Source organism: Triticum aestivum, chromosome 3A (assembly GCF_018294505.1).
Source record: "Triticum aestivum cultivar Chinese Spring chromosome 3A, IWGSC CS RefSeq v2.1, whole genome shotgun sequence".
Taxonomy (NCBI): domain Eukaryota; kingdom Viridiplantae; phylum Streptophyta; class Magnoliopsida; order Poales; family Poaceae; genus Triticum; species Triticum aestivum.
The window spans coordinates 63,727,848-63,743,627 of record NC_057800.1 but is presented as its reverse complement, the minus strand read 5'-3'; positions in this window follow the sequence as shown (position 1 = coordinate 63,743,627).

The window sequence follows — 15,780 nt, the reverse complement described above, 5'->3', positions numbered from 1 at the left end:
TAAAGCATGGGACTGGGCATCCCGTTGACCAGCCATTTTCTCGTGAGTGAGGAGTGGAGTCCACTCCTCTTGAGAATAACCCGCCTAACATGGAAGATAAGGACAGCCTTTGTTGATACATGAGCTATTCAAGCATACAAAACAGAATGTTTATTTGAAGGTTTAGAGTTTGGCACATACAAATTTACTTGGAACGGCAGGTAGATACCGCATATAGGAAGGTATGGTGGACTCATCTGGAATAACTTTGGGGTTTAAGGGATTGGATGCACAAGCAGTATTCCCGCTTAGTACAAGTGAAGGCTAGCAAAAGACTGGGAAGCGACCAACTAGAGAGCGACAATAGCCATGTACATGCATTAAAATTAATAAACATTGGATGCAAGCATGAGTAGGATATAATCCACCATGAACATAAATATCATGAAGGCTATGTTGATTTTGTTTCAACTACATGCGTGAACATGTGCCAAGTCAAGTCACTTAAATCATTCAAAAGAGGATACCACCCCATCATACCACATCATAATCATCTCAATAGCATGTTAGCATACAAGGTAAATCATTATAACTCATAGCTAATCAAGCATGGCACAAACAACTATGATCTCTAATTGTCATTGCAAACATGTTTATTCATAATAAGCTGAATCAAGAACGAGGGACTCATCATATTTACAAAAACAAAAGAGGTCGAGTTCATACCAGCTTTTCTCATCTCAGTCAGTCCATCATATATCATCATAATTGCCTTTCACTTGTACGACTGAACGGTGTGAATAATAATAAGAGTGTACGTGCATTGGACTAAGCTGGAATCTGCGAGCATTCAATAAACAAGAGAAGACAAGGCAATATGGGCTCTTGGTTAAATCAACAATAATGCATATAAGAGCCACTTCAACAATTTAATTATGGTCTTCTTCTACTGACCCCCAAAGAAAAGAAATAAAACTATTTACACGGGAAATCTCCCAACAAGCAAAAGAAGAACGAGAAATATTTTTGGGTTTTCTTTTTATTATTATTACTACTATAGCAGAAAAATAAATTACTACTAATTTTTTTGGTTTTTCTTAAGGTTTAACAAACTCACAAGAAGATAGCAGGAAAAGAAAAATAAACTAACATGGATATTACAGTGAAAAAGTATGAGCACCGACATCTAGCAATGAGTGTGTGTGAGTATAAATGTAATGTCGGTGAGAAATATGTACTCCCCCAAGCTTGGGCTTTTGGCCTAAGTTGGTCTATGGCCACGGCTAGCCTGGCGGATATCCATAATAATAGTTGTTGGGGTCGTACTGTGATGAGGAAGGATAGTTGGGATCATACTGATGTGCAGCGGTTATCGCCTGCTGAGCTGCAGCGTGGAGTCGGGCTGCCTCCGCTCTCCTCTCGTACTCTTCTGCCTCCTCTCTGGTAATAACATATCTTCCTTTTGTCCGTGAATCAAAGAAGGCAGGAGCAGGGAGAGTAATACGGAAAACACGTCGTTTATCAAAAATTAAGCGATATAATAGAGGTGATTCAGGCCTCTCAAGAAACTGGTGTGAAGCCATAGAGTTATAATCTAAATATGCAGGAGGCAACTCCATATCACCCTCACGAATGTCTATTTCAAGAAAATGAGCTAAGTGGGTTGCATAAATTCCTCCAAAGAAATCTCCATTATGTCTATTATGATGCAACCTACGAGCTACATTGGCTCCCATATGATAAGATTGGTCTCCTAACACAACACTCCTAAGAATGCTAAGATCAGGGACACACATGTGACATGCTTCATCCTTAGTATTTATGCATCTACCGATAAAGAGAGCAAAATGATGTATAGCAGGAAAGTGAATGCTCCCTATGGTAGCCTGCGTTATATCTCTAGATTCCCCCACAGTTATACTAGCAAGAAAGTTTCTAAATTCAGATTTAGGGGGATCCCTAACACTACCCATGATGGAAGTTCGCAAGCAGAAGTGAAATCCTCTAGGTCCATGGTATAAGATTTGTCATAAAGATCAAACATGACTGAAGGAGAATTACGCGAAGATGAATACTCAAACCTCCTCACAAATGAACTTGTGAGATCATGATACTGGGGGCATTTGTTAGCCTCAAAATCCTCAAGACCGGCATTGTGCAAATATGCTTTGAATTCTTCTTTAATTCCCGCACGGTCCATAAAATTTTCTGACGGCCATTCGCAAGACCGTACTGGAGTGTGTCTTGGTGGATCCTCGTCAGCATCGCGCATAGCAATCCTGGGTCCTTGCTTCTTAGAGGAACCACCTTGGAACATCTTCCTAAACATATTGTTTTTCTCTGAAAAATTCTGAAATTTTTAGTAACTTCAAAATAAAAGTAAACCAACTTTAATAAAACTGATATCAACTACTCCTACAAGTGCCTAGAGCCTATATCAAGCATTAGAACTACTTGGAACCATATAAATTTGACATGAAAGCTCAAGAACATGGTCACCTATGCAGCACAAATTTGCAAAGAATAAAGCACTAGAACAAAAACTAATTGGACCAATGGAGGAGTCACATACCAAGGGACAATCTCCCCAAGCAGTTTTGCGAGAGGTGCTTTGAGCAAGGAGATCGAAAATCACAGCAAAAGTGGCTGGAACTCGTGCTAGAGTTGGTTTTTTGGGTTTGTGTGAGATAGAGGAAGAAGATGGGTGCTGGGATAAGTGGAGGAGGGCCACCGTGGGCCCACGAGGCAGGGGGCACGCCCACCACCCTCGTGGCCAGGTGGCAGCTCCTCCCGCGGTAATTTTTGCACAGTAAATCCTCAAATATTCCCGAAAAAATCATATTAAATTGGCATGGCATTCTGAGGACTTCTATTTTCAGGATATTTTTATATTGCACAGATAAGTCAGGAAACAGACAGAAAATACTATTTTTACTTTATTTAATATAAATAACAGAAAGTATAGAGAGGGTACAGAAGATTTTGTGCTTCTAGTTTCATCCATCTCATGCTCATCAAAAAGAATCCACTAACAAGGTTGATCAAGTCTTGTTAACAAACTCATTTCGATAATCATGAAACCGGAGAAATTTCGAATAACACTAAGTTACCTCAACGGGGATATGCACATCCCCAATAATAAGAATATCATATTTCTTCTTGACAGTTGGTAGAGGAAATTCAAAACCTCCAAATATAATCGATGGAATTTTTCCAATAGAGTTGATACTATGAACTTGAGGTTGTTTCCTCGGAAAGTGTACCGTATGCTCATTACCATTAACATGAAAAGTGACATTGCCTTTGTTGCAATCAATAACAGCCCCTGCAGTATTAAGAAAAGGTCTTCCAAGAATAATGGACATACTATCATCCTCGGGAATATCAAGAATAACAAAGTCCGTTAAAGTAGTAACGTTCACAACCACAACAGGCACATCCTCACAAATACCGACAGGTATAACAGTTGATTTATCAGCCATTTGCAAAGATATTTCAGTAGGTGTCAGCTTATTCAAGTCAAGTCTACGATATAAAGAGAGAGGCATAACACTAACACCGGCTCCAAGATCACATAAAGCAGTTTTAATATAATTCTTTTTAATGGAGCAAGGTATAGTAGGTACTCTGGGGTCTCCAAGTTTCTTTGGTATTCCACCCTTAAAAGTCTAATTAGCAAGCATGGTGGAAATCTCAGCTTTCGGTATCTTTTATTAGTAATGATATCCTTCATATATTTAGCATAAGGATTTGTTTTGAGCACATCAGTTAATCTCATACGCAAAAACATAGGCCTAATCATTTCAGCAAAGCGCTCAAAATCCTCATCATCCTTTTTCTTGGATGGTTTCGAAGGAAAAGGCATGGGTTTCTGAACCCAAGGTTCCCTTTCTTTACCATGTTTCCTAGCAACAAAGTGTCTTTTATCATAACGTTGATTCTTTGATTGTGGGTTATCAAGATCAACAACAGGTTCAATTTCTACATAATTATCATTACTAGGTTGAGCATCATCATGAACATCATCATTAATATTTTTACTAGGTTCATGTTCATTACCAGATTGTGTTTCAGCATCAGACATAGAAATATCATTTGGATTATCAGGTGGTTCAGCAATTCACTAGAAGTTTGCACAGTTCTATCATTTTTCTTCTTCTTCTTTTTAGAAGAACTAGGAACATCAATATTATTTCTTTGAGAATTTTGCTCAATTCTCTTAGGGTGGCCTTCAGGATACAAAGGTTCCCGAGTCATTCTACCAGTTCTAGTAGCCACTTTAACAGCATAATCATATTTCTTACTATTCATTTCAATAAGCACTTCTTTCTGAGCCTTAAATACTTGTTCTACTTGAGTGGTAGCCATAGAAGCATGTTTGCTAACAAGTTTAAGTTCACCTTTAATATTAGCCATATAATCACCCAAGCGTCTAATCATATAAGCATTTTCTTTTAATTGTCTACCAAAATAAGCATTGAAGCCGTCTTGCTTATACATAAAGTTATCAAACTCATCCAAGCATTGACTAGCAATTTTAGTAGGAGGGACTTCAGCTTTATCATATCTATAGAGAGAATTTACCTTTACTACCTGTGTCAGGATATCGGGATCAGGAGGTTCTTCAGTAAATAAATAATTAAGATCATATGTTTCTTCAACAGGCGGTATATTAAGACCATGTATTTCTTCAATAGGAGGTAAATTCTTAACATCTTCAGCTTTAATACCTTTTTCTTTCATAGATTTCTTTGCCTCTTGCATATCTTCGGGACTAAGAAATAGAACACCTCTCTTCTTTGGAGTTGGTTTAGGAATAGGCTTAGTAATTGGAGCAGGAGTTGGCTCAGGAGCTGGCTCAGGAGGTGCCCAATTATTTTCATTTGTCAACATATTATTCAATAGAATTTTAGCTTCATCCGGTGTTCTTTCCCTAAAAAGAGAACCATCACAACTATCCAGGTAATCTCTGGAAGCTTCGGTTAGTCCATTATAAAAGATATCAAGTATTTCAGGTTTCTTAAGAGGATGATCAGGCAAAGCATTAAGTAACTTGAGAAGCCTCCCCCAAGCTTGTGGGAGACTCTCTTCTTTAATTTGCACAAAGTTGTATATTTCCCTCAAGGCAGGTTGTTTCTTATGAGCAGGGAAATATTTAGCAGAGAAGTAATAAATCATATCCTGGGGACTACGCACACAGCCAGGATCAAGAGAATTAAACCATATCTTAGCATCACCCTTTAATGAGAACGGAAATATTTTGAGTATATAAAGGTAACGCGATCTCTCATCATTAGTGAACAAGGCAGCTATATCATTTAACTTAGTAAGATGTGCCACAACAGTTTTAGATTCATAGCCATAAAACGGATCAGATTCAACCAAAGTAATTATATCGGGATCAACAGAGAATTCATAATCCTTATCGGGAACACATATAGGTGAAGTAGCAAAAGCAGGGTCACGTCTCATTTTATCTCTAAGTGATTCTTTGTTCCATTTAATTAATAACCTCTTAAGCTCATATCTATCTTTGCAAGCAAAAATAGCGGCAGAAGATTCCATATCAAAAAGATAACCCTCAGGAATAATAGGCATATTTTCATCATCACTATCATCATCGTTTTCAGATTCAATAATTTCTTTTTCTCTAGCCCCAGCAATTTGTTCATCAAGAAATTCACTAAGGGGCACAGTAGTATCAGGCATAGAAGTAGTTTCATCATAAGTATCATGCATAGCAGAAGTGGCATCATCAATAACATGCGACATATCAGAACGAATAGCAGAAGCAGATGTAGGTGTCGCTAGCTTACTCATAACACAAGGTGAATCAAGTGCAGTGCTAGATGGCAGTTCCTTACCTCCCCTCGTAGTTGAGGGATAGATCTTGGTTTTTGGATCTATCAAGTTCTTCATAGTGTCCAGCGGATATAAATCCCAAGTGACTCAAAGAATAGAGCTATGCTCCCCAGCAACGGCGCTAGAAATTAGTCTTGATGACCCACAAGTATAGGGATCGCAACAGCTTTCGAGGGTAGAGTATTCAACCCAAATTTATTGATTCGACACAAGGGGATCCAAAGAATATTCTCAAGTATTAGCAGCTGAGTTATCAATTCAACCACACTTGGAAACTTAGTATCTGCAGCAAAGTGTTTAGTAGCAAAGTAATATGATAGTGGCGGTAGCAGCAACAAAAGTAAAGACAACAAAAGTAATGTTTTTGGTATTTTGTAGTGATTGTAACAGTAACAACGGGAAAGTAAATAAGCATAAACCAGTATATGGAAAACTCGTAGGCACCGGATCAGTGATGGATAATTATGCTGGATGCGGTTCATCATGTAACAGTCATAACATAGGGTGACACAGAACTAGCTCCAATTCATCAATGTAATGTAGGCATGTATTCCGTATATAGTCATACGTGCTTATGGAAAAGAACTTGCATGATATCTTTTGTCCTACCCTCCTGTGGCAGCGGGGTCCTAATGGAAACTAAGGGATATTAAGGCCTCCTTTTAATAGAGTACCGGACCAAAGCATTAACACATAGTGAATACATGAACTCCTCAAACTACAGTCATCACCGGTAAGTATCCCGATTATTGTCACTTCGGGGTTAACGGATCATAACACATAATAGGTGACTATAGACTTGCAAGATAGGATCAAGAACTCTCATATATTGATGAAAACATAATAGGTTCATATCTGAAATCATGGCACTCGGGCCCTAGTGACAAGCATTTAGCATAGCAAAGTCATAGCAACATCAATCTCAGAACATAGTGGATACTAGGGATAAAACCCTAACAAAACTAACTCGATTACATGATAAATCTCATCCAACCCATCACCGTCCAGCAAGCCTACAATGGAATTACTCACGCACGGCGGTGAGCATCATGAAATTGGTGATGGAGGATGGTTGATGATGACGACAGCGATGAATCCCCCTCTCCGGAGCCCTGAACGGACTCCAGATCAGCCCTCCCGAGAGGTTTTAGGGCTTGGCGGCGGCTCCGTATCGTAAAACGCAGTGATTTCTTCTCCCTGATTTTTTTCTCATCGAAACTCAATATATGGAGGTGGAGTTGGAGTCGAAGACGCAACAGGGGGCCCACGAGGTAGGGTGCGCGCCCTAGGGGGGCGCCCCCCACCCTTGTGAGAAGGGTGTGGACCCCCTAGTCTTCATCTTTGGCGAGAATTTTTTATTATTTTTTCTAAGATGTTCCGTGGAGTTTTAGGTCATTCCGAGAATATTTGTTTTCTGCACATAAAACAACACCATGGCAATTCTGCTGAAAACAGCGTCAGTCCGGGTTAGTTCCATTCATATCATACAAGTTAGAGTCCAAAACAAGGGCAAAAGTGTTTGGAAAAGTAGATACGACGGAGATGTATCAATCCTCATCTCTCCTCATGTCTGCATGTGTATCTCACACACTCACTCTCTAATTATGTATATGTGTCTCCACGTTACACAACACAAAGCCCCATGTACATGTCTCTCTCTATCCTCCACACACATAGACACAAAGAATCTGTTATCATTGCCTCAGTCTCTAACATATCACACACGCGCGCACACACACACACACACACACACACACTCTCTCTCTCTCTCTCTCTCGCAAACACGCTCAACAAGGGTTTCCCCGTGAATAAGTTACCGTCTATTCATGAACAGTCATGGCAGTACGGCAAACACGATACGTGAAAAAGAATAAATCTACACGTGCTTAGACCACCTAATATGACTACTAGGACTAGAGCAAGCCAAAAAGTGCGCCACCGTCACCCCTCCTTGTCGGGGACGGGAAAATCTTTGTTTTACACAGTCGAGAAGTCATTGTGCTAAGGGCCCACATGCCGAGGTGTTGAATAGAATGTAGATGCTAGTTTACGGAAGCAAGTATCGATAATACGTTTGTATCTCCATACTTATATTTCTTCTCTTATAAAAACCGAGTTCGTGATGATGGTACGTGTGCCATCTTGCAATATAGACCGTCCGATCTATATCTGACGGGTGGAAATTAAACTAAAAGATACCCGCACCCCTCTCCACATTTGCAGACAAGGCCTTCCCTCGTTCATCCTTATCTCCAACAAACCTCATTGTTGAGCAATTAAGAAAGGAAGCCTCTCGAACAAACTGGCCTGGTGGCTGCTACTGGCGTCGTCAATCCCCATGCCTCCGCTCAGTTCGACCACCAACCACCACCACACCCCACTCCTCTTCACCTTATCTCATATTTCTCGAGATATCATTAGTTTTTACACATGGGATTACTCCCGCAAGGGTCAATCACAACAAGTGTTTTATAAAAAAATGCATCTTAATGTTCCATGCAATGCACGGATCTTGCTAGTACTCCTACACAAGACTAAGTTGGTGATGCTGGTGTGTCTGCCATCCGTCGTTTCTGACCATTAGATCTACATCTAACGATTGTGAGGTAAGTTGTTGCCTTTTCTCACCAACATCCCACTTGTCTACCAATTTGCAGAAAAACACATAATTAGTATCTTAAAACCAACCACATCCCTCTCTGACCTCACCAAAACAGCCCAAGGAATATATTCTAATTGAAACATAATATATCTCTAGTGACATATGTATATCAAAATTAGAGTGTTTTGTACCAAGTTTGTGAATAAGTATTATTCTAATTATGATTCGTTGCAACGGACATGAACATTGCTAGTATTTCCAACCATGCATTTCTTTTCCTAGTATTCCATAGTTTCAAGTTTTCCATCAAGATATTAGTCACTCATGGTTGATATTTACTTTCAATCATGTACACATATGCACTATGTAACTAGCCTTGCTTATTGGCTTCCAAAGCTTAACTTTCACTCCTACTTACAATATGTAGAGTATTTAACAAAAAACTACCACTTTCAACCAGCCCTAGGAGGAATCTATTGTACAAAAAATAGCAAAAACATACCCAAAATTTCTTAATCCATGCCAAAAACTACCTAGTACTCCTACCAATTAGGTTTGTTTAAACCCATTTATGATAGGGTTGGCCCACATGTCCGTGCTGACGAGGCAGCTTAAACCAACACATTTTGTTTGACCGTTGACACGAGGGACCCACATCTGACCTTCTATCCTGTTATTCCCCCTCATATCATTATTTTTCCTGAACATTACTTCAAACAATACTGATGCGTGTTCGTCGGTGGCGCCGGTGATGAGCGAGTTGGCCGCCACTCCGCCGGACGGGCCGGACGCCGCACTGGCCTCCGCACGGGTTGGCAGGCTGGCCCGAGCGTGACTCACGAGCGAGCAAGCCGCCGCGCTGGCCTTCGCTCGAGCCAGATGGCTGGCCTTAGCGCGGTGCGCGTGAGCAAGCCGCCGCGCTGCCTTGCCAATCTAGCTAGCAAACCTTGCAGACAAGCAGCTGGACGAAGCTATCTTGGCTAGCTAGCGTCTGCGAGCGCCGGACGGAGCTGGCATCCGGGCTGCCGCAACATGGGCTCCGCACCGCCGGCGATTTTGACCTCGCCTTCTGCCGGCGGCGGTAGTTGTGTCCCATGGCCGAGGATGACTAGGTGGACAGTCCGGAGGTAGGAGGTCACTCGAGGATTTTTGTTGGTAAGAGCATGTATAATGGTTGATAAGGTAGTCTTATCTTAAGTCTGCCACGTATGCAAGTGGTAGTAGTTTCTTGGCATTTTAGTGGTTTCTTGCATTACTAGAGCAAGTACAATATAGCTGAGTCAGTGGGCTATAAGAAATAAACTACTACTACATGTTGGCTATAAGATGGGCTGTAGATGACATGACACTGGCTTATAGCCAGTAGCTGGCTATACTATTAACCATGCTCTTAGGGGTTTCTTGTAAGGAACAATGTACGTACTACTAGCGACAAAAGGCGATTCTAGGTTGCGTTGTACTCCAACGAGTACTACTAGTGGTCGCGGGAGTGTATGCCTCGTTTTGTGGGTTTGATCCCGGCCGAACGCACGGCGGCCTTTTTTTTTAAAATAGTACTACTACACTTCACTGCGAGCCAATATTTTACATGGGTAGTTTGAGTTTTGAAGTCAAACGGATGTGCGGCCCCACAATCTGGGTGCACTGGACATCCTAGCCACATGAACGGGTTTTCCTTCCCAGCATCCCGTGGCTCGCGTGCTCGCCCTAGCCGCACCTTGCTTGCAGCTTCCAGCTAGTAGCATATTTAAACTAGCGCCTCCCAATTAAGCCCGAGGAGCCGGAAAAGCCTGGCGGGGCATTGGGAACTGTGCAATATGGCTCTATACGTAAAGTGCTCTACTACTACTCTGTAGCTTGTGGCGTTGCATGCATGGACTTCACTCCATTATTGGCTCTACTATAAAAGAAATTCCTCTTGCCGTGTTTTTTTGAAACAGAGGCAAAAGCTTTGCTTCATCTCATTCATAAAGAAGGAACTACTAACAAAGTTCGACGAGATCCATTACACCTCCACAAATGGAAGCGAAAAACCTAGTCTCGCTGTATCAAATAACTCAAATGTTCTGCCCCGCAGTAACTATCGCTGATAAACAGGCTGCTAGTGTGTGCGTGAGAGGAGCGGCTGAGTAGGCCAGCTACATGAGAGGAGCGGCTGAATAGAGCGCCGAGAGTACCCACTAGGACACTACGCAGGTGTACTTCCCCTGCATTGATAGTACAACGATGGTTCTAGAGAACAGTAGTACCCTCCACTTCCAACTGTAGCTCCTTGGCCCTGAGATTCAAGAGTTCAAAACTGGTGCACTATACTAGACTAGACTAGAAGTACAGTACATCGCACTACTAGTTGAGAAAAGTAGTACTAGTAGTGCTATAGTACAAGTACGTACTCCTCTGTCACATAATGTAAGACGTTTTTTGACACTAGTTGGCGTGTACAAAAAATGGCAAAAACATACCCAAAATTTCTTAATCCACGCCAAAAACTACTACCTAGTGCCAAAAATTTCTTACTAGTGCTATTATTTACAGTATAATGCAATCCCATAATGTTCCATAATCCCTTTCTTTCAAAAAAATCACTTCTGGAGAGAAGATTGCTATCTCCACGCAAGCTTCTCATAGGCCAACGCCACCGCATGAAGTCATGTGAGAGAGAGGGAGACATCCATGCAGCATGCAGAGAGAGGAGAACGCGGGCGGACAACCAATGGGCTGCATGGGGCATTTATAGCTGCTAACTCCTCCCATCCATGCGCCAGGGGTATTTCCGTCCAGAAAGCATGCAGCGAGCCCCTGCCTTGGTATCCGGGTCTGCTCATGCGCAGAGTAAAAAGAATCAGAGGGAGTACTAGTAGTAAATAATAGCCTCACCCCTTTGCTGAGGAATGATCTACAGTTGGAAGGGACGAGGCCCTGTGGTTACTACGCTCTTATCTCCTCCTCGCCAGTTCCCCTCCCCCCGAAGAGAAGGCAGTTCGTCGTTGCTCCCATGGATTCGCCAGGCGGTTCTCCTCCTTGTCGGGCTGGGAGACCTTGGACAACGATCCTGTGGGAGAAATCGCACGCCGCTCCGACGTCCTCACCACCGCAAGACTCGGTGCTTCCTGCACCAACTTTTTTAAGATGCTGCTTAAACATGCCATGCTTTTTGGTCTTACATGCATCCACGAGGAGAATGTTCTTCTATGGGAAAATCCTTCGAACAGTCCACGGCTCCCTGGCCATGGTTGCACGTTGACTCCACTAGAGTTGCCGACGTTGAGAGGTAGTCGGATTTTGTCCGATGAGCAGGTCAGTAATGGAGTTTGATCATGTAGTACATAGTTATTCCATTTCCATCCCGTAATTTCTCCGCTGCCCACCGTCTTATATATAGGTCTGGGTTGGTGCCAACGAAGATTGGCTTGCATACCTCTGGCCAGATACCACCATCATTTTGCACAACATCCACAATAGTGCGGCCGTTCCGGTAGACCCTTCTCCACCATTGGGATCGGCCTTCCGGACTGGCTGGGCAAGAATAGTATGATGATGCCTACATGAGATTGAAGAAGATAGCAATTGCGGACCCGCCGACAAAGCGAGGCAGCTACGACGATTACTATCTCATCGCGGTGTTCGACATAAGGATTGCCATCAATGCAGGAGGCAGTAACGGCAGAGGCTGGCGCATGTTGGTGGCGGCAGATTTGTACCCCTACATGTTCGAAGACGCCGTGCGCCATCTAGGCCACATCTTCGCGGTGACAAGCCAGGGGACTTGTTTCATCTGGTTGACATCCTACGGTACGGGAGATTACAAACGGAATGCACAAACCATCATTTGCATCCCTAACGGTACTCCATTATTTTGCAGGGACCAGTCACCCCCCGATCAAAATAAGATCGCCGATCCTGGATGTGCATTTTCATCCGCGATTCGGTCTAACCTGGAACCTTGTAGCTGACTTTGGCATATTGGGATCAACTATCTTAGTAGTCGTTACCCATGGTACCACTGATGTGCAACATGGTCACATAATCTACCACGATCGGACCGTCACCATCTACCCAGGTATTCCATTTTTTAACCCTCTTGCCTTCTCTTTCATTGTTGTACTAGTAGTATACTTTGTAGTACTAGTAGGAGTACTTTTTATCTTGGAGGACGCGTATAGCTAGCTAGGCCCTTGAAGACTTGAACCCACTAGCTGCCACCATTTTTGTTTTTCCATGTCTTACTATCTCATCCATGTAGCCAAGAGTGGCTATATATAATAAGCCGGTTGTTTTACTTCCTCTATACCGGAGTAGTACTATTTGCTGCACAGTATTACTGACCGCCACATTTGAGCACAACATTATTATGCATGGACCTTGACTATGTACATCACCATGTGTCCAGATCTGGGATGCCACGTGTACCAGATGAACGGCGCCGAGTTCGACCCCCGTGATGCTACGTGGGTGCCAAGGAACACTCTTGGAGAGTACTCGCTTTTCATCGGGGACAGCTACCCCATTGTGAAGCGGATGCCACCTTCCGTGCACGACACGGAAGGCCTGCCATTCATGAAGCGTGGTTGTGTCTTCAGTGCGCACCACCGGATGAACGACATGCTGGGACACGCTATCCCTGATTTATGCCGCTTCAGCTTGGATGAGTCTCCATCATGTGGAACCGAACTAGAAAGCTGCGGCAATGATTCCCGTTGCCCACCGCTATGGATCATGCCATCCATGAAGAACACCTGGGACTGGAACCTGGAGGAGGACATGTAGCCCATCTATAACGTGTAAGTGGAGTACGGTAATTGTGAACGGTAGCGCTGTGAATATATGTAGACTAGTCGTGCACAAATTTATCACATGAGTTGGAGATGAACTTGTGTGGCATACTAGCATTTGTCCTTTAGAATTTATTACTAGTAAATGTGTTATGTGTATGTGCAACTTGTATGGTTGTTGCACGGGCTCCAACATGCACTTTGAAAAAAAGGTGGCACAGCTTTGGATATACGTGACATGGCGGCATCATACAGTAGCATCGTTCGCTATAGTTGTACTAGTACACTCCTACTAGGACGACAACTCCTATAAAACCTTGCGCTTGGCTCTTTGCCTCTTCGGGAGGTTCAACAGTTCGTACTCGTGTGAACCTTGCACTTGGCTCTTCGCCTCTTCGGAAGGTCCAACAATGATGATACTATAGTACAATATGCTTCTGGCAATCTGACACCGATTGAATGCTGCATGTCCACCGCGAGGGCGAGGGCAAGGGAGAGGGAGAGGGAGAGGGAGAGGGAGAGGGTGCTGTAGTCAAAACCCTCTCCTCATCCTGCGAACCACCGTGCGCGTGGGCAAGGGAGAGGCGTAGTAAGCAAGCTTCTCCTTGTTCGGCGAGTTGACGGGACACATCAAAGCAGTACTAGTACTAGTAGTAGTAGTCCATACTGCGTCCTTTCCGATTAATATGGCTTAATTTGAAACGAGAAAAATACACTGGCGGTCAACATATGTAACAGTACGCTCTTTACGGTCACTATATATAGTTTTGCGGCGACTATGCGATCACTAGCTCATCGTAGAGCACCGTATTGCACCCTACTGACCGGCCACATAGTCGACGTGGCACTTTGTTGACTGGTTAAATTGTCACCTGGTTTCTGGGTCCTACCTGTCAGTTGGCAGAGCAAAGAAATCAGTTAAACAAAACTTTACGCAGGCGCGACACGAGTCCAACCCTTGCGCGCGAACCACCCTGGCTGTGTATGTGAGTGCATCCACGTGTCCTCCCTCGGTCTTCCAACAAAGAGTGTACTACATGATGTACATCTACACTTCCAATGTGTTTAGCCTTTAATCTAAATCGATATTGATTGACTAATGCACCAACTTGTGCTGTAGGTATAGGCTACATGTCTATCCTTAATTACAGCATGCAACGGCCTTCATTTAATCTTCTTATCTCAATGGTCGCATGCACACATAAGTCTGCTACTTTTGGGCGTTAATTATGCCCTGGTCAATGTGTAAATCTCTAAATGTACAGTCTTTCACGGACGTAGGGAGTAGGTTAAGCACTTGAGCGTGAGCGTGTGTGTTGTGTCGTGTGCTGTGTGCCGCATGGGTGCGTGAGTGTTGCGTGCGTCCATGTGTACGTGTGAGTGTTGCATGTTGCATGCATGCATGCATGCATGGGGCTTACTCCCTCCCATTGACATGTCCTTTTGGCTATAGATTTCAACAAGTGACTAGGTACGGAGCAAAATGAGTGAAGTGAGCGTAGAGGCATAGGGATACTGTAGAAAGGAAGTCCTCGCTATCCATTTATTCCCCATCTCGGTCAGAGAGAACTATTCAATTAGTCTTCGCAGTGAAGTGACAATACACACTGCAGCAGATGGGACACGTAATTAATAAGCTGAACCAGCGTGTTGGTGTTACTAAATCAGTCGGTTATGTTTGGTAGTCTCAAGTCATTCAAAGCATGCACAACCCACATATCTTATTGGTTGATATGCCACAAAACAAAAAAACGAGAAGGGAGTTAATGTACGGTGCCTAAGTTTTTTGGGATTATTTGGTTTTCGTAAGGTGACTTACACACCTAGACGGAGGGAGTAGTAGAATTGAGATTGAATGCACTTTCTTCCCCGTCTTCCACTCTTCTTCCTCCTCTCTTCCCCATCGCCGGCCGCACACCATTTACCCCCGCTCACTGCTCGCCCGCCCGCGTCATCTTCCTTGGTAGCTCGCGCGTACCATATCCCCCCGCTCACTGCTCGGCCACACGAGGAGAAGCTTCTTCGCTCGCCCGCCCGAATCCACTTCCCCGCTGGCTCGCAGGCACCGAAAACCCCAATGGCAGAACCGACTGACATGCAGAGCCGCGTTTGGAATTCCCTCCCCGATGTTCTCTTGGAGCAGATCTGTAGTCGTATGGACCTACTCAGCACCGTTCGTCTGGCCGCATGCTCGGTGTCTTTGTACCATCTACTCGTCTGCAACCGGCCGGCTCTTTTCAAGACACCCTGCTTGCTGATGCCCGATCCTCGCAGGTGGCCTAGACACCGACTTGACGATCCTACGGAGGTTGCCGTGGTGCCCCTCGACATGCTACCACTACCCGTCCACCTGTCCTTCATGCGCGGCCACTACTAGGCGGGCATGAAGGCCAACTGGATCGTCCTCATCCACCACACCGGTAGTCTGTGGCGTCTCATGGATATCTACACCCAGCGATAGATCACCTTTCCATCGTTGGATACCGCCGCCATCGAGCCTCGCGGCCCGCCGGACACTCCTGCCTACTACGCACGAGACGCGCCAAGCTTTTGGCTCGACCTCTG